The sequence below is a fragment of the Helicoverpa armigera genome, chromosome 26 (assembly GCF_030705265.1).
Source record: "Helicoverpa armigera isolate CAAS_96S chromosome 26, ASM3070526v1, whole genome shotgun sequence".
Classification (NCBI taxonomy): domain Eukaryota; kingdom Metazoa; phylum Arthropoda; class Insecta; order Lepidoptera; family Noctuidae; genus Helicoverpa; species Helicoverpa armigera.
This window is the reverse complement of record NC_087145.1, coordinates 888784-912569: the sequence shown is the minus strand read 5'-3', so window position 1 is coordinate 912569 and position 23786 is coordinate 888784. Positions and strand designations below refer to the sequence as shown.

Here is a 23786-nt window from a genome sequence, read left to right as displayed (position 1 = left end):
TGTCTACACCCTGTCGAAATAAGATAAGGTCAAAAAAGGGGCCTGATCCCTTTAGGTCCCCTTTTCGACCAAACCAACTAACCTACCCACTGGACATGTAGAATACGCAGATAGCCACAGTTATCTTAACCATGCACATTACACATCCTGTATCTTCCATGAGTCAAGATGCATTGCGTGACTATACACACAATAACCTGTGTCTGTTTGAACATAATTACTTGCACTTAACTATGATCCTACACTTGAGAGTTGCAACAACTGCACCACAAAACAATTAAGCGACACACAGGGTTTAAAGATCAGCACTTCATGAGAGCACTTAATTATATGGGTAATAATTATGTGTGCTTGACTTAGGTTCAAAGGCTTGTTGCTTGTTAGGCAATTTTGTTTCATCACCTATGACTTTAAAAAATATGGGAAGCAAAAAGAGATATTGCTGTGACCGCACATGTAGGACCTTAGAAGTATGCCACTTCTGAAGCACCAATCGTTTTAGCACTTAGCTGTCAATTTTCTACCTATTTCTTCTTCATCGACTTTAGTGCTAAATATTTTGGTTCAGGAAGTGAACCACTTCCTGTCTCTAAGTCGTCCTCTAATTTAACATTTAAATATGTATGTATTGATAAAGGACAATGCCAGGGTCTGGGCTCATAGTTTGCCCAGCAATGGGAATAGTTCCAGGGGGTTCCTTAGTGCACTCTGAACACGTAATGCAAATATTTTTGAAATCGCTCCCTGAGGTCCCGAGGAAAACCGGTTCAAATATTCTCCATGAAGAGTCACTTTACAAGGCCTGAGCCATTTGCCCAGTAGTAGGAGTGGTTGGAATAGATTCTTTACTTCACTCTTAACACGAAATTAATATATTTTTGAAATTGGTCCCAGGGGTCCCGAGAAAAACCGGTTCAAATGTTCTCCTTAGATAGTCACTTAACAAAGTCTTTGGCATTTGCCCAGTAGTGGGAGTGGTCAAAGTAGGTTCTGTACTTAACTCTTAACATGAAATTAAAATAGTTTTGAAATCGGTCCCAGGGGTCCCGAGGAAAACCGGTTTAAATGCTCCACATGAACAGTCTGTTTACAAAGCCTATGCCATTTGCCCAGGAGTGGGAGTGGTTGGAATAGGTTCTTTAATTCACTCTTAACAGAAATCAAAATATTTTTGAAATCGGTCCCAGGGGTCCTGAGAAATTAATCTGATAAGACTTTTCTGCCAAATAAGTCTTACTCATATGTGTATTGTCAATCTCAATGCTCTGGAAAATGTTGGAATGAGTTATTTTTTTTACTGTGATTTTCAAATAAATTCTAAAAGCGTTGGATTCTAATAAGAACTGACAATGATTTTCTGAAAAAAAAGGCAATTACCGCAATATTTTTTAATTTACGGTTTAAATCTATAAGGCGCCTGCGCCATGAGCTATCTTCTAGAAAAATCTTATCAAGACGAATAAAATAAGCTCGAACATGAGGTAGTTAGTAGATACCGTTGAGGAGTTCCCTCGTCTCTCTGTCGTCTCCATTGTCAGGTCAGATCTTAACCTTTACAGTTTTGTGGTGTCTGAGACATATACCCGAATGACAAGGTTGTACTCGATATGTATCTACAATTTTCGAGAGTTGCTCCCGATTTTTTTAGAGATTTCATCACCAGACACTGGGCCGGATGACAAAGGAACCATTGAGGAAGTAAGCCCTTTCAAACAATAAAATAATTGTTGAAATCGGTTGGTAAACGACGGAGTTATGCACGTACAAACGTAAAAAGAATACAAATGAATTAAGAACCTCCTCCATTTTTGGAGATCGGTTAAAAAAAAGTTGTCGTGTACAAAACCTCGTATTTGTCAATGAATATAATTCATTTCAATTAAGGTAATAAAAGTGGAATAGTTAAGAGTTCGTAAGCTTATTTTATGTAATATTGAATAAGAGTCAAACCAGTTTTTCTCAGGACTCCCGGGATAGATTTCGAAATGCTTTGGTCTGGGACCTTATATAAGCCTATGGAACATAATACACTATGCAGTTACTGTGGGCAACACTTGAGCCCAACTTCCATACAAAAAATGGCATTGTCCTTTAATTTATATCAAAACAATACATTAGTAAATGCAGCATCTTCGCTCTACCAAATTCTGCAAAAACACCATTTTATCAAAGCATATTATTATTCTGGCATTGCACTAGTGCCATCAGAAAAATGAACAGTAATTTATCGATGGCATGTGATAGCGTGCCTATCAGCCTATCATGTGCCATGGTTGATGGCTTCAAAACCATGATATACACCATGATGACTCATTAAAAGGAGCACGCACGCTCCACAATTTATACATGACTACCTGTTTTCGCGCGGTTCCACTCGGGTCCCGGGAAACTTTTTCCATAATAAAATGTAGCATAATATTACTCGGAGATAGTGTAGCTTTCTAATAGTGATAGATTTTTTCAAATTGGTTCGGTAATATTTGGAGCCTTGGGTACAAAGTAAAAAGTAAAAATGAATGAAAATCTTTCCTCGTTATTGTATTAGTACATACTTGTATTATTACGAACATGTCATAATGGAGAAGTTTCAAAATTATATTATCTGCTTTCAATACGTGTATGACCCAATGCTCATGCAATACTGGGTTAAGTTGAACGAAATTGCATTATGGAGTCACCACAAATTACCTTTCGTCCTTGCTCTTTAAACATCAAAATCCGATTACCATTGGTAATCATAATTGCTTAAAAATGAAGTTTGTCAGAATACTGCTACAGACACTATTTTAAAAAGAAAACTGAAAATGTAATCTTTACCAATATTGTAAATGCGAAAGAAGCTATCTGACTCTAATGATGATGATGGTATTTCCTGCCGGTTCTTCGGGACGTTTCGAAAGAGCTCTCATAGCCTATTTGAAACCTAATTTTGACTTTCAAATGAAATAGATAATCCAGAGCTTAACAAAGGACATATGTTACTTCCTAACCAGGTGCAAGAAGTAGTTCCCTCATGGAGCACTGAGCAGGTAAACCACTAGCTGAAGCTAGCACTACATATTACGAAGAACATAGAATGTTACCGCCCCGGATCCTAATAATTGGTTGCCATTGCTACAGGCACCACGCGTCAAGGAATATTTAGGACACGCACGATACACTAACAGCAATACTAAGTAAATGTATTTCTAAGTATCTAGATAACTGCGTTCTAGAATATTGGTTTTGTAATGGTAATCTAGTATTTGTATAACAAAAACTATTGTATAGCTCCTTGATTGTTAGAATAATTCTATACGGATGTTTAAGACTTATTTGAAAATAGCTGTTTTCCTACAGTTTCATTTGGGTCGAGTGGGAACTACTGTAAGTAACCGGGTAAGATATAGCCTACGTTACACGGGGATAACGCAGCTACCAGTGAAATATTCTTTAAAGTCAGTTCAGTAGTTTCGGAGCCTTCAGGATACAAACAAAAAATGCTTCTTCTTATGTAGTAAAGAAGTTTAGATTTTTTGCAAGCTAGGACAAAAGACTTCGCAATTCTTCTTCTTCTTATAGAGTGAGCTGCAGGTTTAATCACCTAGCAAGCCCTGGTGTCAGAGTTTCTCAAATCCACCTGACGGCCTCTGACGTGGAATACTTCGCAATGATGTAAGAAATTGCTTGTATGTCGCGTGTTCTCAGCGTGTTAGATTAAAATACGGAATACATAAAATTAGCAACAAAGGTCGAAAATTTTACACAAAATAGGTACTTAAATAGTTTTTAACCTTGTTTTTTATTCAAAAACGGAAGATATCCGAGTCTTCGTGGAAGCATAAAGAAAAACATTATCAGAGTCGACCTTTACATATTTTATGCAAAAATGTGGGGCCTCGCTTGTTATACATATATGTTCCCTTTTTGTTTCAATACATTGTCTATTATTATGAATATGAGAACGACCCAACGAATATAATAGCGATAGACCATTGTTTAATTACAATTATTATGCTGTAAAAAATAATTTTGTGTTTCTTTTATGAGTTGATAAGTTACTTCGCCGTTAAGTAATACTTAAATCAATGGCCAATAAAATTAAAATTGCAAAATCGAGTCGTTAATTTTATTACATTTTTATTCAGCAATCAAACTGCGTGTTTTAAGTACAAAATTGTATCGAAAATGTTATAACGCGATTTAGTTTTGCCATGGACTGCAAATGGGCGTTAATTGTAAAACCATGGTCACCCTAATCTCTGAATCTGTGGAACAATAGAACAAATTGTTTTGTACTAACATTATTTGTTAGTACTAATGTACATTACATTATTTATACATTCTAGCAGCACGCGACGAGTAATGGTAATTTGAACAATCAATGTTCTACTCAATTATTCCCGCGATTTGAGTAAATATGAATAAAAATGAGGATTTCAGTTAACAAAAAAAAATCTTGGAGGAAGGATAACGTGTTATTTATTTGGGGATTTCTGAAGACAAAATGAGGAAAGCCGATCCTTATTGTCTAGGAAAATGGGTGACTTTGATTGATGGATCAATGTGGGTGAAATGGCAACAAGAATTAAGTATGATATACAGGTATGACACGTGAATTTTTGCGTGTCATATTCGCATCATATGTATTTGGTAAATACGAAAATTCTGTAGGTACCTCTGACATGATATAAGGTAATTAATACGTTTTCTTTTTCTTATATTTAAACATAAAAGTTATGACTATACATACATATATCCAATCACCTGTTTAAAATTTTTTAAACCCTCTGTTATAGTTCTGTAAGGCATTTTAAACTACTGCGGGAAAATCCTAGTGAGGTAACTTTTGTAAACAGCCTTATTACAGCACACTAGGATTTTTCCGTAGATTAAACCTAAAATAACTGACTATGATTATACTTACCAAGTTTTTTGTCAATTGATATTCCTAAAAATAGTTACTTTAGAATGAAATTAAGTTAATTGAGGACCAGGTGTTACGTTACTGCCATAAATTTTATCAGTAGTGAAAACTTTTAATTGACTATATTCTAATTATAATAATTACTATTGTATTAATAAAAATGTTAAAAAAAATACTAGCACAGTAGCCAATTGTCGAAAGTTCAAAGGTTCCAACACTTGAACCCCAGGTAAATATTTGTCGGTTCTGCAATGCGGTTTAAGTAAACGCGAAAATGGATATCTAACCGCAGTATGGTGAAAGGATAGGTTAACTGTACAGGGTCGTTCGTAAATGCTTTTATGGTGTATTTTGAAAATAATTAAGTACCGTTATGTGTAAACTGTTCAGGTAACTGCTGTCACGTGAGAGAACGGTTAATTTTGCAGTATGGCAAGAACTAAAAGAGTAGTTAAGATTTTGAATAAAACTTTTTGCAAAAAAAAACTCAAATCTCCTGAGTCTGACAAAGACCTACTATGCAATATTCTCAGCATATTCTTTTTTTGAAGCCAGATAGAAAGGCACGCTATAGCTAGATGACGGAAAAGTCGTCCTGTGGTTTCAGCTGGCCTCCAATGAATTAAATCCGAGCACTCCGATAAAAAGTAGCACATGTCCGTCTACAAAGTACCACCTATCTCTATGCCAAATTTCATATCAATAGATCAATGGTTCAAATAGGTTCTTCAGCAGATTTAGCGTGAAAGCGTTAGAAACTGATAATTAGGTATATTCGCGATTGTAATTCGTATCTATGATTGAGAGAATCATTAGCCGTTTAAAAACTTATGACCGAATATCCTTGGATGGAAACACAGTAGTAAGTACTTCTAGAACTTGATTACTTAAGTGACTTTAAAGTTAATTGTTTATGACCTACGTAATTATTATCTGACTTGAATGCCTGTTATATTCTGTTCCCATGGAAACATTGCATGACTTTGTTATAATATAGTTTCCGCTAACAAACAATGGACTAGTGTTATAAACATTATATGATTGTTAATAACTTTCCACTAGTAAATAATGTAACTGTTGTTATTGTAGTATTTTACGATTTGTACAAAAAGGCAAAAATTTTCCTAGCAATTTTGACCTCATTATGCCTCTGTACTTATCCCAATTTATTATTTGGGTTCGGAGCAGCATGTCGTCTTCTTCCATACCTTCTTATCTGACGTGATCTCTCTCCAATGCCATGTCGTCTTTCACACACTGTATCCATCCATTCTTCTTTCTTTTCATGGCAAATGAAACAGAGATTCTTACCCATTTTGAAAGAAAAGTAGAAACCTTGGCATCGTGTCAGTTGTCTAGTACTAGTACATTCAGAATAGACTAAGCAGGGCTCAGCTTAGTCTTAGACTAGATCACAGCCGAAAACTGTAGGAAAGTGTGAGAAAATATTAGGATTATTATTCTGAAAGATTTCTTTCCTAAATTGTAGCGACATACCTACATCCGGGCGGAAGATAATCATAAAAGACTTTGGCTTAAGTATAAGTCGTACAACACAAGATAAGCACTTTAAATATCCGTAAATAATACCTCTATCTAAACCACCTACTAAAATTTGGACTTTCGAAACTTTGTACCCTAAACCAACTGGTAATTTCCTTTGTATTTAACCCCCGACGCAAAAACGACGGGGTGTTATAAGTTTGACGTGTCTGTGTGTGTGTGTGTGTGTGTGTGTGTGTGTGTGTGTGTGTATGTGGCATCGTAGCTCCCAAACGGATGATCCGATTGTAATGCGGTTTTTTTTGTTTAAAAGGTATGTCAGTCGGGAGTGTTCTTAGCTATGTTTGGTGGAAATCGGTTCAGGTCTTCAAGGTCATCAGCTCGTTTGCTAGATGTGATAGGAATGTTACACGCTCAGTTTACTTGCAAGTATATGTGGGATCTGAAATTTGAAACACTAATGTCTTTTGGAACCACTGAGCTGGTCTGCTGTTAGGGCACGAAGGTAGGAGACGTAACCCTGAACTGCCTTTTAGTAAACCCATCGAGTTTGGGCTCGTTGAATTTGTCTTGACGAATTCTCTTCATGTTTCTGATTGACGAGAACCTGATGCTGGAAATGGGATGTGGCGGATGAAACCCTGGAATGTCGGAATGAAACGGATAAACCGATTTATATTTTTGCTGAAAATCTAGAATGTCCAAAGGTTAATCTTTATTGTTTCTCAATCTGTGCAATTCTCCCAGTTTGTCATGAGGATTGTTAAACAGCTACCTTTGGCCGAGATCGCATATAGCGACCCCATCTTAAGATAAAATAAATTAAATGAAAGAAGGAAAAATTAAGGAGCTCCTTTAAAAAGCATGAAATAAAATTAAATTGTAAATTTAAAAAAACCCCCGACCCAAAAAAAGTACGCCATAATAATGACAAAAGGTTAAAAACGCTAAACCCTATAAAAAGCAAAAAATAACTTTTAACACTACGTAAACTAAATTTTGACGTGTCGGGGGACCGCTTTTTACCTTCATAAATACTTACATAAATCAATTAATGATACCTACCTAATTACAACATTCGTTTAAAAGAAAACACGTATCTAAAGTAATGAATTAGAGCGGTCCCCCGACACGTCAAAATTTAGTTTACGTAGTGTTAAAAGTTATTTTTTGCTTTTTATAGGGTTTAGCGTTTTTAACCTTTTGTCATTATTATGGCGTACTTTTTTTGGGTCGGGGGTTTTTTTAAATTTACAATTTAATTTTTTATATCATAGTATCAGATAACTTAATGCCTAGGTCAGATTAAGTCAGATAGCAGATAAAAGGTAATTTTGGTGGTTGTTTAAGCTTAATATGGCCAAAATGAGTCTTGTGGTTTTACCAAGAATGTAATTTTGACCGAATTACAGTCACGACTAATCTCGACAGATTGTTAAGGCTGCAACTAACTGTGAAGGACAAAAAAGGACTTTATTTGAAGGTCCATACAATTGGACGTAATTGTGGTCGATAAAATAATACTACCTAATAACATCTTCTATGATCTTCTGTGATTGTATTGTAAGAACTTGGGATAGGTATATGAAATAAAAGTGTTTTAAGTTGAAAGTGATTAAGATGTTGAACTTCAAGAAGTCAAGCTCTAGTTAGGAGACCAGGTCAAGGGAATGAAAGAGTCAGAAGGCAGTGCTCCTCCATACGGCATGTTTGATTGAGGTTTCTATCTCCGGATCCCTAACCGTCAGTACCTTGATCCCTGTGACCGATAACTGCATCCACCTATTTTTAAAAAGAAAGGAGTAAGATTGTGTATAAAAAAATTAAGAACATTAAGATGTTGACATGCATGGAAAAGGTGCTGGCTCTGTCTTTTTATTCTAATAATACAAATAGATGCTGGATCAAAATATGAGTATAACATCGAACTCGCACAATGAGACAAAGAAATTGCTTACTTAATCTTATCATTAAAACACGAAAGCACACAATTTGTTGTTTTCAAACTGTAGTATAATATCTGTGTAAATAAGATGAATGTTTGTTTGTGTACTCTTCTTCAAAAACCTTGATATCTAAGTCCATTGCTCTGCTTTTTACATTAAATTAAAAGTAATATTAAGATTGATTATCTCCTACTCAAATGGAGTATCCAAATAGACAGCACAACAATACAAATAATAGTTAATTTTTAACTAGAAATTAATTTTGGCATTTCATAAACAATAACAGAGAAACAAAATTTAAAAAGGTAAGTAAATAATTTGATGGCTATCAGAATCAGAATATTTTTTTTGTAAATAGGGAAATTGACTATACATGTCTTACAGATATTTCATAGTTAAAAGATTTTATATCAGCAGAATTAAAAAAAAATTTATAGTTACTGACATTGCGGAACAACTTAAACTTTGTATTTAAGCATGTGCATTTTGTTCTTATTTTCATAAAAATTAGGTACCTAATTTTTATAATTGTATTTAGGATAAAGAATTGAAGTTTTGTATGAATCAGAAATATTCTAGCAATATGAATTAATTTCTTTGTTAGCAGCATAAAAATACTGTGGTATGGTGAAGTTTATAAGAGATTTTCTGGCGGCAAGTTTTAATTACATAGCTAAATTAAATAGGTCTAATAGATAGATCACAAATTCCTACATATGTAGGTAGTTGTATCCTACTTATCCTTATATTGTGAAATGAACCAGTACAGTAAAATCAGCTGTTAAATAACAGAAAACTATTTTTTGTCCATAGAAAAACTGATTAAAGTTTACTTACCATTGTTTGTTATATTTATTCAAGTCATCAAAACAAAACGAAGTGAAAGAAAAGCTCTTTCGCCATACATTACGCAAGTTGAAATACTATAAACTTTTATAGCATTACATAAAATGAAATAACGCAAAAGTTGATCAGATGTTTTAAAACTTTTTGTAGAAAGGGAAAGGCATCGTACTGCGTAATGCTTCGTTCAATCAGATTCTTATAAGAAAACTATTTAAACCTATAGGAAAAGTACTAGAGGCCTTCTAAGTCCCTGTATAACACCAAATAATGTACACAACACAGTAATTTAATACTTACCAATAGAACGATCGGGAATTACTGCGAAACCCACCAAATTTTAAACGATTAACACTTCAACTTAATCCTATTATCAGGATTAAGCGAATATTTTAACACTAATTTAATTTCGGTAACACGATATTGACACTCACGCACAATGTATTTGAGTCTATTATTTATTATTTTACAATAATAAACAATGCAGCTGACTGCGTATTGGTGTTCACTGATAATAAAATAAAATATGACAGCCAGACAAAGTGACATGAACTGACGAAAATCGAGAAAAACACAAAGGCAACCCCAGCGCTTGGCAATCTGCGCAGGCGCGAATGTTGACGAATCAGGAAATAGAATTAATTGCCTTCGCCCCGCTTCGCCAATCACAGCTAATCACTAGATGACGTATCAAGGTGTTGTCAGAAGTAAAATAACTTTTCGAAATTAAACTAATTAAGCATAGTTTACACTACTGCTTGCCAAAACAAACTAATTTATCACAAAGCAATTTATACACCCATTTCAACCTTTATTGTATTATCAGCCTCAAGATTAAAAAAGATTAAAAAAAAGTAATAAAACAACGTTTTACAAATTCATTTAGTAATAAAATTATATCTTACTAATTATACTGTAACTGACTATGAAATTATCTTTGATAGCACGGGTAATTTTCTATAATCAAATGGAAACAAGTATGTATGTTTAGATAGGTATCACTATCACTGTTCTTATTAGAATATAAAATTAACAAAAACTAGTCCAATACTTTCTGCTTATTTAGGAACGTAGGCGGCGATCGAAGAAAATTCGATTCATTATCGTCCAAAACTCATTATTACTGCTTATCACGGTGTGTCGCGCGAACACTTAGTAAGTTTATGTTATAATATAATTTAAGCAGCTATGAATCAAAAGCAGTTGTTAATATTATTTATGCTGCTGTAAAACTTTTTTGAAGAAAACAAATTAATCACTCTGCAATTTTATAAATCCCGCCTTCTGGTTTTCACGCCCAGTTTGACGTCACGGGGTTCTCATACTATCCGCACCGCACCCTATTTCATGCCAATCCAAAGGTAGCAAGTCCGATAACTTCAGAAATTAGTAGCTCCTTTGCAGTAAGCAGAAGGTTTATTTTTCAATGGCACGGTTTTTAGTGGATATTTTTATCAGCAGATGGCGCTATTGGATCAAACTACACTAGCGCAGTGAACACCAATCACGTTCCAGGAACTTTGACGCAATTTGCAAATGGCCGTGAAAAGGACTGAACTCGAGAATCGAGGGATCGAGGGTGTATGAAAGGCTAATGGTGGATTGTACCGTGATAAAAACTTGTGTATAATTCTATATTCAGTGTGGTGCTGTGCAAGATACAAAATGTGCCAAAAAGTGAGAATCCAGTCTTAATGTTGGTATAGGACGCGCCCGAAAACCGCTGGAGCGACGATCGAAGGGACATTGCTGACAGAAGGGTAAAATCCTGATATCATTTTTGCCTAATCGTACGTTTTTCCGTTGCTTATGTTCTGTGTTTTCAATGCGCAATAGTATTACCGTTATTTCGTGTGTATGATAGCAATTAATCGTCGACCGAAGTCGTTATTCGTTTTGGGTGTATGCGCGTAGCTTCGCCGGTGTTAAAACGTTTCGTGAAACGCGCATTAGTGCCTAGATGTGAGTGTTATTGGGTTGATAGTGTCACGTACGCCGCCTGCGGAGCGCTAGGACTCCGATTAGGACCACCGGATGAAAGGATATTGAACATTTATTGAGTAAAGTGGGGGGTGTGTACATAGATATAGGTATGTATGAGAGGCCATGTAGCCACAGCCCTGTTGCTAGACGAAACGACATCGATTCCTTGCTTTATCTGCCTTTTACTGTAACTGACCGCCAATATGTTGTTATTTATGTAATTCATGCACAATCCATGTGTATTATAAATGTATTTTTGGTTTTTACTATAAATAATTGATACATCAGCAGTTTTTTACCGATATTAATTTGAATGATGATTATGGATAATCAATCGTGTCCCGTGTTCGTGTGTGATTCGAATATCCAGTTTCCTTTTCATATTATTTTGCATATTTTCGATGCACATTATATACCGGTATTGCAAAATACCTGATGAATACCAGGACACACACGTATTTCGTGTGAAAATCCATACATCTCAATGGAGTATGTCATGTAATTAATTAATAAACTAAGTGAACTTTGGTGTGAATAATCAATGGCACCACACCCTATGAGTCTAGTGACCTGTGCTCATATTGTACTGTCAACTAATTAGAAGTAAAAACAGGAAACCTGTGTCTATGGAGTGGCCATGTTGTCTGTGATTTTGATGATCCATGGCTGACAAAACTAATCCTTATTCATTTATGAGACATTAAAATTAAATGTAACCATTAACTTCCTACCAATAAGCACTATTACAAGGAAAACTAAGAATATTAGGTACATATATGGAGGTACTTTGGACAATTGAATTGTCAATCAACAACATTGAATGCGGTATTGAGATTTGGGACTCTCAAATGTGCTGCACTTGTATTTTTACTGAAGTTCACACCTCTAGTTGTTATTAGTAGCATGTGGCCAACTCCTTTAATATTTTACTTTCAAAGTATTTCATTTATGTGTATTTCTAGCTACATAGAGATATTGCTAACTCGTTAAATGTAATTATTTTACTGGGGGACTTACTTGAGTTACCTCTTTTGAATAAAATGCAAGGGGTGGTAATGTAGATGATATTTTTTTAATTCTGATGTTTTAAAGTGTTGAGTTTCAACCCAATTTGAGTTAAATGACTTGGATTTTGTTCTATTTGTACATACTTTTCTTGGAAAACAGCAAATCTTGTTTTACCTTCATAGGTTAAGTCAAGTCCTGTAATGTGACTGTGAGTGTTAATTTACAAATCCAGTGCTTATTCAATCATAATATGAGAATAATCATTATCACATATCCGTTTGTCTCTTAAAAATCCATATGAAATCCAACAGTTGCATTAAAATCATGACAAATTATACATTGATAATTTTTTACCAAAACAATACTCAAGTTTCATAATATTTTAATCTGACTTGTATAAAGTATACATGAATATATTTATTATATGAACACCTGAACTGAATCATGGTTTCACTTGTTACTGACTGTAATTATTGTTCGAAGTTAATATTTTCCTTTACATTACGTTACAGTGGTTTCCAATGATCTTAGTCATTCTGTCAGTTTACTTTTGGGTAATACCATGAGGCGAACAGTTCCTTACCTTCAGTGTTGCTGGGGAGTGTATTCCACCACTTTTTCTTACCAGCTAAAACATAGAAAGTGGTGAAGGGTTTTCAGTTTTTGGGAGCTGTGTTTTGTATTTTTGACATTCAAAGAGTGCTGTTTTTCAGCCTACAGCCTTATGTAAATTTGTTGTTTATTGCGGTTTCACCTGCGTGGTGGGGGGACTTCTCCTATCCAAATAAAATTTGTATAGCCTATCTCACCTGGTAATAGTGTAGCTTCCCAACTTAACTTATTTTTAGAACCAAGGAAATAGAAAAAGCAAAGAAAATAACTCTGACAAGGAAATATTCATACTATTGTTGTAAACATGCATCAATGCAGTCAATTGTTTTACATGTTTGAATCATGTAAAACAATTGACTGATTATAAATTCCCTATCAACATAGAAATCTGTACTGTACCTCGGATTAAAGTTATTTTAGGGGAACAAATATAATGACCACCATAAAATGCTTTGATACCCTTAGTTTTGCAACCAGAAAAATCTACTGAACACCAGAAAAATAAAGTCTAAAAATGTAATAGTACCAGCTATTTTAGTCACGACTTCACTTTAAATTGTATTCGACCACCAAATTTAGTAAATGATCACCAACTCTTGACGACCAAATTAATGTATTATTTTTGCCTAAATAAGTTACTGTGATTGCCATAAAATGTAGGCTTATTATCAAATAAAGTATTATGATGCCATATTAAGTTATGTGTCCGGCTTGCAATGCATGCGTGAGTGTCAGTATGACGAGTGACAGGGGAAAATGGAAGAAAATGACATATTGCGCCGACCCCAAGTAAAATTGGGAACAGGGCAGGAGAAAGAAGAAGAAGAATGTGTTTCTCAATACACTCCCTCGAAAACACACTCTTATCGCACTGTTTAGAGGCATGCAATAGACAATTTTCCACGCTAGTGCAGGAAAAGGGTCCCCATAATGTTATTACATTTATTGTATCAGGCCGAACTTATTTTTTTGGAGTCAGTTTACTTAAGCAAGATGTAAAAACTTTGATTATTATTTTATATTAAAACGCTGGTATAATTTTGATGATCATTCACTACTTTTGGTGATCATTTACTACTTTTGGGATAACAATGATTTATTTGGACTCATTTTGCTTAAATAGGATAGCAGAATGTAAAAACTTTGGTTATCATTTTACTTTAAAATGGTGGTTTAATTTTGGTGATCATTTACTATTTTTGGCTTGCGCATGATTTATTTTGGAGTAATTTCACTTAAATAGGATAGCAAAGTGTTAAACTTTGGTTATCATTTTACATTAAAATGCGAGTTTCATTTTGGTGATCATTTACTATTTTTGTCTGCTATTTGTTACTATTTCTGGTGATCAGTTAAACATAAGCCTTATTTTAGTACATTTATCACTGCAACTGTAGATGCATATCACAAGTGCAATCATTCTTTCTTTGAGTACTTATTCTTAGACTTATTGCTATTTTTCAAATATTTTTACTCTTATACCTAGTTTTTGGATGAGATATGAGAACAGTTAGTGTTAAGATGCCTTAAATGCCTAAGTACACTGATCTAGCATCAAAAAAATAACATTTTAATGTACATACTTTACAAATATATTTACCAATGTAACCAAGTTAATAAATAGAAAGTATATCACAGTATAAACATTTAATGCTTAGTGAAAGTTGTAACTGAGCTAGCCAAAATAAAAACAAAATGATAAACAATTAAGGTCATCATAATTGAAGGCTAAAAGATCAAGTTTGAAAACTAGTAATCAACTATTAAGAAAAAACAGACTTAGCTTTTTAATTTCTCAAATAACAAACTCATACTATAAGTAAGGGCACATATTACAAACAAGTTCTTAGCAGATTTTGATGTAACTTGATGGTGATAGGTACATACCTTTAGATCTTACCATGGGGATAAGAAACTGCTGGTGGAAGCCAGCTATTAAAATATGATTATGATGTTCCTACAAATGTCTAGTATACATACATAGTGAAATAAAACTTACTTCTATGAAAATAGGTAAAAAACATATTGGAGGTCAATGTACTTGATTCCAGGTAAGTTTCAATGTGTCACTATTATTCAGTGTTTTATATGTATGTTGTGGCTTATAGATTGTTATGTTAAGTTCATGCTTTTTATTACTGAAGGTCGGCCATTATTTACCTTAATTATGGAGGTTTGTATCTTAACACATATTAATATGTTATCTATGTGAATTTCTTCTGTACATTTTGCAGGTTTTCTTTAATTTATGCAGACATTGTCATAAGTTGATATGTATCTTGTTGGATCACTCTTATGTGAAAGGGTCAAATAAAAGTTAGATGATGTCATTTTGCTATCACATTTTCTAGTTCAAAAGTTCACACTTTGTGTAATCTGGCGCGTTACTAGTATCTACAAATTCAGAAGCCAGCCATCATCATCATATCAAATTCGCAGTCTTAATAGAAAGATAAAATATATCTTTCATTTACTGATAATATCTACTTCAATTTTTTTTTATTTACTTTTCCTTAAGAATTTCACACTTTCTTTTTAAGCAAACATGATTTTTTCAACACTCTTTTTAAACCAACTTTTAGTAATAAGCAAACCTGCATATGATTTTTAATAACAGATAAATAAACTTTTAATTAATGAATTAAGTTGGCACAATGAATGGAAGCTTTCAGAACGAAATAATAATTACCTAATTGGCCTTGTTATCAAGTCAAAGAAAATAAGCTGCTGTACAGACAGTTTTGTAGAATATATTGTAAAATACACTATTATACGTGTGACCTTTGTAAACTAGACTGACTAGATAACATTATAATAACAAGCTACAATGACCAAGTCTATTTAGTTATTTTTTTGTGCTAGTAGTGGCCATGCCAAATTGATATAGTAACTTTAAACATTTCCATTCAAACTGTATAAAATGCAATCACAAAGTGCATTGTCATCTAACCATGAGAAAATAACATACAATGATGATGACAGTAAGTACTAATAGCCATGAAAATTATCTGCATGGTTTCCTTTCTGATATGAAAAGTATATTAATAACTTTAAATAGAAACAAGAAGTAATATTATTTATTTATTTTTTCTTTGGGGAACACAATTGCAAAAACCTCAAGTCACATTACCTACATTTCAGTACAGTTTATCACAGTCAGGAGTAAATACCTTTTACGTCCAAAAGCCCTTGGCAAATTGTACCCTACATTGAAAGCTACGAAGTTCCCGGTACGTACGTGCTCGCTCGCCACGTTGCAACGCAATTTCCCGGGAATATTTCCAGCCTGTCTGCAGCACTAACAAGCGACAATTTCCTCACTGAAAACCCTGTCGACTTTCTGAAACTTTTCAACCTGTGTATCGATCCCGACAGTTGTTAACCAGAGGTTGCGACTTTTATAAATTGCACTCTTATCCTTATTGCACTAACATGGCAAGTCTGTCGTTTACGTCATTACGGTGAATCTGCTGAATAATATGAATGGTATTTAAATAGGTAGTTTCCCCAGAATGTAAGTTTACGAGGATCAGACAGTAACTAATAAGACTATTAGATCCAGAGTTCAAACAGTGTCCAAAGGGTTGCTAAGCGGAGTCTTTAACAGACTACAGAATTTCTCCGCTTCCTAGTCCTAGTACAACGCAACGTCAAATAAGACTAATGTTGTTCTAAATGGAAATCAGAACTGTATGTGTGACGACCTTGTTTTCGTATCTTCGACGTGTGAAAAGGTACAGAAAATTGTCCGACTGACGGGCAAACACAGTTCTGTTGAAATTCAAATTCCAATATGGGGATACACGTAGTCAATGTATAAATAAAATAGAGGCAGCTGTGTAAAATCTAGGGATACTGGAACCGTGTAGTTTTGGTTGATGTCGGAAAAGAAACCATTAGAAAGCTAGATTTTTGAATTCAGAAGATTCATTGTTTTCCTCATACATTTTATAGGTACATCTGGTAACATCGTTTTCCCTTAGGTATCCTCATTCTTTTGAAAAGAAATATTCTCAATCTGTGACGACATAATGAGGATATAGGTATGTCTTGTACATAACTGCAAACGAACCCTTCGTCTTTACCCCTCAATACTCCAGCATGAAACAACTATTTTTATAACTTATTATGTAGAGCATTTGTGCTAGATCATGTTTATTTGTTGATAGAACTTTAAATATTACGTAATCTTACAATCTTCAGTCAGCTTATTTCAGTTGTGTAACACTATTTTGTTGTTGCACCTAACACCCTGTAATTTATGACACTCACTGTTGTGGGTGACTAATATACATGTGCTGTAAGCTGCTGAAATAGCGAACATTCTTTGAAGATGTCTTAATCTCGAACTCCGCATTTTTTATCCGTGGCAATGTGATCAATCGAAGTGGTTTTCAACCTCATCATACTTTTAAACTACTACTATTTTTACCTTCGGTTTGAGTAATATCCCTTGCTTCCTCACCTCTGATCAGTCACAGGGATCTCTCGACTTCTAAAACACCTAGAAAGATCTATAGTCTTCGAATTCCTCGCGATATTTAACAATACTCTGAGATCGCGTAACAATGATTCAAAGCAGGTGCATTATCGTATTGTATGGGTTTGTATGGCGCTTTTGAATAGTCCTATTGTTCCCCCTATGGGGCAAGTGGAATTAGATGTTAATAATTCTTTAGTTAAAACGGTGGGAAGACGGGTTCTTCCTGCAATGGCGCCAAAATTGATACTATACCATAAGCCTTCCGTCGACGGGTCCCGGTTGGAAAGCTACATAAATAAGTGGTACAATTTCTTTCCAATTAAAAAGGATCCTGTTCTAATTTCATTTCAGAAGTAGCACATCTCATGCCTACAGCTATCGCTGATGACTAGCTTAATTTAATCAAGATTGTGAAATCTGATCTTTTCCTCCATTTACGTAAACATTGGAAAAAATAACCTGTCTCCAATACGATTTCTGACCTTAACAACTATTTAGTTGTCAGTGGAATTTGCCCGATCTTCCAACAAAAGGTGTAAAGAATTTGTCACGGATGTTAGACACGACTACACTTGGAAAATAAGACCATAGTTGTAAAGCCTTAAATCTATTTACGATGGAATGGTGACTGACATTGCTTATAGGCATGAAGGTACTTAATTCACAACATACTATATTTTCCTTGAAAAAACAATTTCGAAATGATTTTTTCCGACAAAAAAATCTGATGTCTGTTTTCGAGCAAATCCTTCGTTAACCTAATTGTTCAGAAACGGTCGATCAGCGTCGCCCTAAAAAAAACACAGACACACCTTTAAGCCAAATGTAAAAATTCAAAGTTCGAGAATGGCAGAAAATTAGTGAAGTTCCCATGTGAAAACGTGACTGATGAGCTAACTGGAGTTTCATAATAACTCGTGCACCGGCTTCGCTTGCTATGCGTAGTGGATCAACTAGTAGGTCGTTAGCACACCTGTCGTGTGACGTTGGACAGGGCACTGCCATCGACCGGATCCTTCCAATAAGGCTAGCCATTATAACTGGCTTTCTTCCTGCGTTCCAACCCAGTATGGGCTTTTGTGTCGAGTTTTAACAGGATCTTTGCACCAGTAGCTTTAGGAATAGTTTACTTTCAGAATGCTTTGATCTAATAAGAGTATGTCCGTTATCTAAAATATTTAACAAACACCTGAATGGCATAACAAAACACTTGAAGTAGTCTAGCTAGCACTTCCTTTATTCAATTAAATACGTATTTGAATTTCAATCGCAGTCTTATTCTTCCGCGTGTCTCATGATTCATATGTTGACATTAAAAAAGGAAGAATAGCCATTGTTTTCATCTTCCTAATAAACTTAAAAACATGGATTGCTCAAACCCACGCACCAACGAATTATCACAATGTTTTGATTCAAACAAAAACCGAACAGAAGTTGTATGTAGGCAAATCCCCCGTTAACCTAATTGGCGGGATCCGGTCGATATGCCGGTGCCCTATTGAACGCTTGACAGGCCCAACAGGCTAATAGCCCACGGTTTTATAAACATGTCAATAACAATAACTTTTGGTAGAACAACAGTTAATTTTTGACAACGATATTTTAAATGAACGGCATTTTAATTTCTATATTGACGACATTCGCGTCTCGATACTCGGATCGATTTTGAACTTCATCCATTACGTTAGGACTTCCCTTCTTTAACTTGTCTGATAAACGAATAAATTCCTTACTGTCAACTAGTCCTTTGATTGATTTGAATGACCTATTGTATATCTTATCTGATCAGTGACATTATCGACGAGTATTTCAAAACGAACCATTATGTTTTGCTATAGCGTGTCCAAAAATGCCTTTGTTTTCTCGTGTTGCACAAAATTGCAACTTGGAATAAGATATACAATTCGGTTTAATCTCGAGTTCTCATTCACAAAATTGAGTTCTTCATCCATGGTTTCGTTGAATTATAAGCCCAAGATCCTTACGGCCTCAATACAAATACTGTGTTCCACGTACATCAGCCACCTTTGTACTGGATCGATAGTAATTTTACGCCACGCAACTGCAGTAGCAATCGACATTTGATACGGAGGAAACGCCAAATGAATCCGATACAATAACTACAAAATACATGACTCGATTATTCAAAGAAATACGAAACTACGACATTGATATTTGTTTGTATAAACAATTACATTTGGAATTGAGATTTTGAGATCCTAAGTTTGTTTACGAGGACGGCAAAAAAAAATTGGATTCTTGCCAAAAACTCGAAACAAAAAAAACCGGCCAAGTGCGAGTCGGACTCGTGCACGAAGGGTTCCGTAAATTACAGTTAAATCAACCTATCTCAAAAACTATAAGAGATACTTTGATCAAACCAAAAATCGTTGAAAGAGTTAATTAGCATGCATCACCTCTATTTTTTTTAGAATTTTATACCCCGTAGTTATAAAAATAGAGGGGGGGGACATACTTTTTACGACTTTGAGAGCTGATATCTCAAAAACCGTTCACTTTAAGAAAAATGTTTTTTAGAAAACTTTATATCATTTTAAAAGACCTTTCCATTGATACCCCACACGGGTATGTACATCGAAAAAAAAAAATTCATCCCTCAGTTACATGTATGGGGGGCCCCACCCCCAATTCTTTTTTTTACTATTTAGTGTCATATTTTTGTAGCGGTTCATACAACACATATTCCCATCAAATTTCATCACTGTAGTACTTATAGTTTCCGAGTAAATCGGCTGTGACAGACGGACAGACGGACAGACGGACAGACGGACAGACGGACAGACGGACATGACGAAACTATAAGGGTTCCGTTTTTGCCATTTTGGCTACGGAACCCTAAAAAGTATGATAATGTCTTGATTGAACTTGAATAATTGCTGTAAGTTTACCGTTCAACTTATCGTGTTTGGAAACTTCGGATATTTTAAAAGGTGCTTGTCAGTTTCGTCCAATTTCTGGAGACAGCAATAATGCCAGGTCTCACGCGATGCTTGTCTCACGAAGTTTTAAGTGTCAGTTAAGGGTGACAGGCCATTATGGTGCATGATAGCTATAAGCTCCTTGTCTGAACGGTTTTGATCCAACTCCGTACGAAGTATTCTTGGAATTGATATGTTGTACCTAAGATACTACCTAGTGTTATATTTTGTACGAGGTCTAATCAATACGAATCTATTGATTAGGCGCAATAATTAATTAGTTAGATAGCCCAAACACGTAATTAATTAGTAAGATACAATATTGTGAACTCCTGAAGTAGAAATTACCTTGTTCAGCCAAGCTTTGAAGTTTATTTTCTGTAAGCTTCAGATTAACGGAGACATTGAAACGCCTAATACAAGTCTGCTATCAATCACCGAGACCCACGCAATATCTGCCAATAGCGTTTAGAAGCTGGACGTTGGGTGGCAAGCGCCTGATATCTTCTCATGCGGGTCAGCCAGTCTTTCCTAATCCTATTGTGCTAATTGCTCTACTATGTTCCGGGTTTCCTCTCGTTATATTTAATGATGATGTATGTTTTGCCCTTCTCTTTTTGTTGCAAGATGGTTAGTCTCATGCGATGTGTTCCAAAGTTGATATTGTACTGGGATCTCCCCTGAGAATGTTTGGAATCAAGTTACATTGTTTCAAACTGTATATTGACAGTAACATTGCATTATTTAAAGTTTGGTGTAGCTGTCAATGAATAATTTTGTTGTTTGGACGAATTTGATTTGATTATCTTGCATCTGTTATTGATTGTTCAAGATTGAAGATATCGTCTTATAAAATATTAGCTGAAACAGCCTACAAATAGCGATGTCTCATCATGTGCAGTTTGTCCAAATAATTAGCATAGCGATGACAATATTGCCAATACGCAAAACAAGTAACTAGTTCTTTTCCTTTGATCGCCATATTCCTATGGAAATATTTAGAAAGCGCCTTCACGCACTGACAAACACTGCCATTGTCAAGCAGACAGTTGTATCTGCTTTAAATCAAAGAGTAGTAATTATACATTGCATAGGCTTGATGATACACATTACAATGCTCTTAGGACTGCCATGGATCTGGCAAAAAAGCATTCGTTTCTTTTATCTTCACGACAAAACATATATTGCGGTCACACTTCCACTTGTGTTAAAAAAGTCTAAAACAAATCAATTCTAAACTCCATGCTTCCACATCAAATTGTCAAAATACGGCTGGAAGGTAGTAGGCTAATGCCAAGAGACTGCAATATTCAGTCATTATTCAAAGAGGTTCCTTCTTTTTCTTAAGCCGTACCTAGTTGAAGAATTTGCACAGAAACCAAGAAATCTCTCTAAGGTTTTAGAAATTACGTCGAAACTGTCTTTAACCCTCACCAGTCATTCACCTGACAATTATACTTAACAGTTGCATGCACCTTCCATTTCAGTAATATTTCCGGCAAACGTGGTGTTGATTGCTTAAATAACAGCTGGAATAACTGGAAACTGTTCGTGCAACTGGCACGGTCCACTGGGCTGGATAAACTTGTATGCAATAGGATGCACTTCTCATGTATAACTAATTGGTGCCTAGGCGATGATAGGTGTCATGCATTTGCCAATTTTGACGGGAAGGAGTGATTTGTGAGGACATCAAATGATGTCAAGAACTTGCAGTGTTTTCTAGGATATCATTTTGTTTCTTTTTTATGGAAAAGCTATCCTCAATGGTCCCTTTGAGGGATTATTTTTCTCATTATCTAGATTCTAGAAGAAAGGAGGTACCGTGAGATCTCCTACACTTCTAAAATCAATGATGTATGAAATTACTAAGTAATTATGATAGTTGTGAACAAGGTTATTAAAGTTAATTGTTTAGCCGTCTAATGGATATGATTAAGCGATTAAAGCTGTCGCCATCTTTGTTTATTGGAAATGACGCTAATCAGGGCATGTTGTTTTTTTATCGATTTGTTTTTACAGACAAAACGATAAGTGATTGTGTAGCGTACTTACACTAATTAAAACAAGAAATAACGGTATTATTTTCAATTTTAATTCAACTGAAACATACTACAACATATACTTAAGGAAACAGGTACTGCATCATAAATACCACTTTTAGGAATTCATTTTTCATTCATTATAAATAACCTGCACGAAAATGTTGTTACACTCAACAAAATACACCCACGAGGTACTTCCACTTTATTCGTGACTACCCGCAATTACAAACTTCTGAACTCAAACAATAAAAGTTGGAATAGTCTAGTTTCTATTTCCACCTGGTGACGTCATCATGGCCGTATTTCCCGCGACCAGTCGTCATAGAACTTTATAAACATAAGTACCACAAACTATGGGTCCAGTCATCATGTATTTACCATTTCAGCACGTAACGTTTGCTATGTGCATTCGCTAATTTTAATTACGTTAATGAATTAATTAGCCTCAATGCTTTTCAGTTTGAAGTCTCTTGTTATAATTAATGCTGTTTTTTTGTATTCAGTTTTGATGAGGTTATTGAAATACATATTCTTGTTAGTCTTCCAAGTCATCATTTCTCAAAAACAGTTCTAACGTTACCTACGAGTACAATTCTATATTAGATGAGTACTTCGTGTTCTGCTCAAGCTCCCCCACACAAAGGCGTCAATCAACTACAAGTATCACAATAAATTATCTTCGAAAATCTTATTTACCTAACTCTCGTATATCGTTCCAAGATTCCACGTATAACTGGAATGGGAGCTATCAAAACATATTTTTAGTAATTCCGACTAGCACCGGGTTTCCTCGTGTTTTTCCTCACGAATTGTTTGTTTATCGGTTCCGGAAAATGTGAGTGCTAATCTTCATATGTTTATCCTGTAATCGTCAATTTCCTTTGTAAGTTAGATGCTACTTTCAATTTGTAAAGGTGTACTTTAAGGACTTAGGATGTCATTTTAACTTTCAGCGTTTGGTTTGGTCATTGTATTTGGTCAGGGTACTTTCAAACGGTATCAATAGTATGTATTTGCCAATATTTAATGTCATGCGTATACAAAATTTTCCATGCTCGTCAAAACACTCTTCAGATCTAAAAAAAATCACTTCAATCTCGCCATCCATTATTACATAAAAATATATTTTCACAGTTGTTACCAAATCTCAATATTGTTGCTGGCTCGTCGGATGTTCACTGTAATCTATTTGCTCTCGTATTATAAATGGGACGATAGCAATAAAGTTCAGACCACTAAGGCGTATACACATGGACCGCCTACGGTGTTTAAAGCTTTAGATACAAGTAACGAAACCATTCGACAGCTAAATTCAAAGTAACCTAAGGGTGAAACCGTATAAGCAAGCATGAATAAAATATTACCTGTTGATGTGTCATTCAGAAATTCGACTAAAATCATGACGCACGCAGATTTCGCCATTTTAATGCGTGCGATGCCTTCGAATATAAACTGTACTGAAAATGCAACAAATGTAATAAATTCAGATATGGCGGACATGAAATGCGCGCTAATAGG

General features: G+C 34.9%; 1 protein-coding gene across 4 annotated transcripts in view; it reads left to right on the top strand.

The window, feature by feature from the left end:
• The first annotated feature begins 10720 nt into the window (after positions 1-10720).
• Positions 10721-23786, top strand: part of LOC110379034 (guanine nucleotide-binding protein G(I)/G(S)/G(T) subunit beta-1) — a 30545-nt gene continuing 17479 nt past the window's right edge. For 2 of the 4 annotated variants that reach the window (XR_002429696.3, XM_021338533.3), the window contains exon 1: positions 10726-10958. The gene's annotated coding sequence lies outside the window, so the exon portion shown is untranslated. Of the gene's footprint in view, positions 10989-11112; positions 11289-23786 lie in introns of those variants that run through there. The other 2 variants (XM_021338534.3, XM_021338535.3) reach the window with 2 other exon arrangements.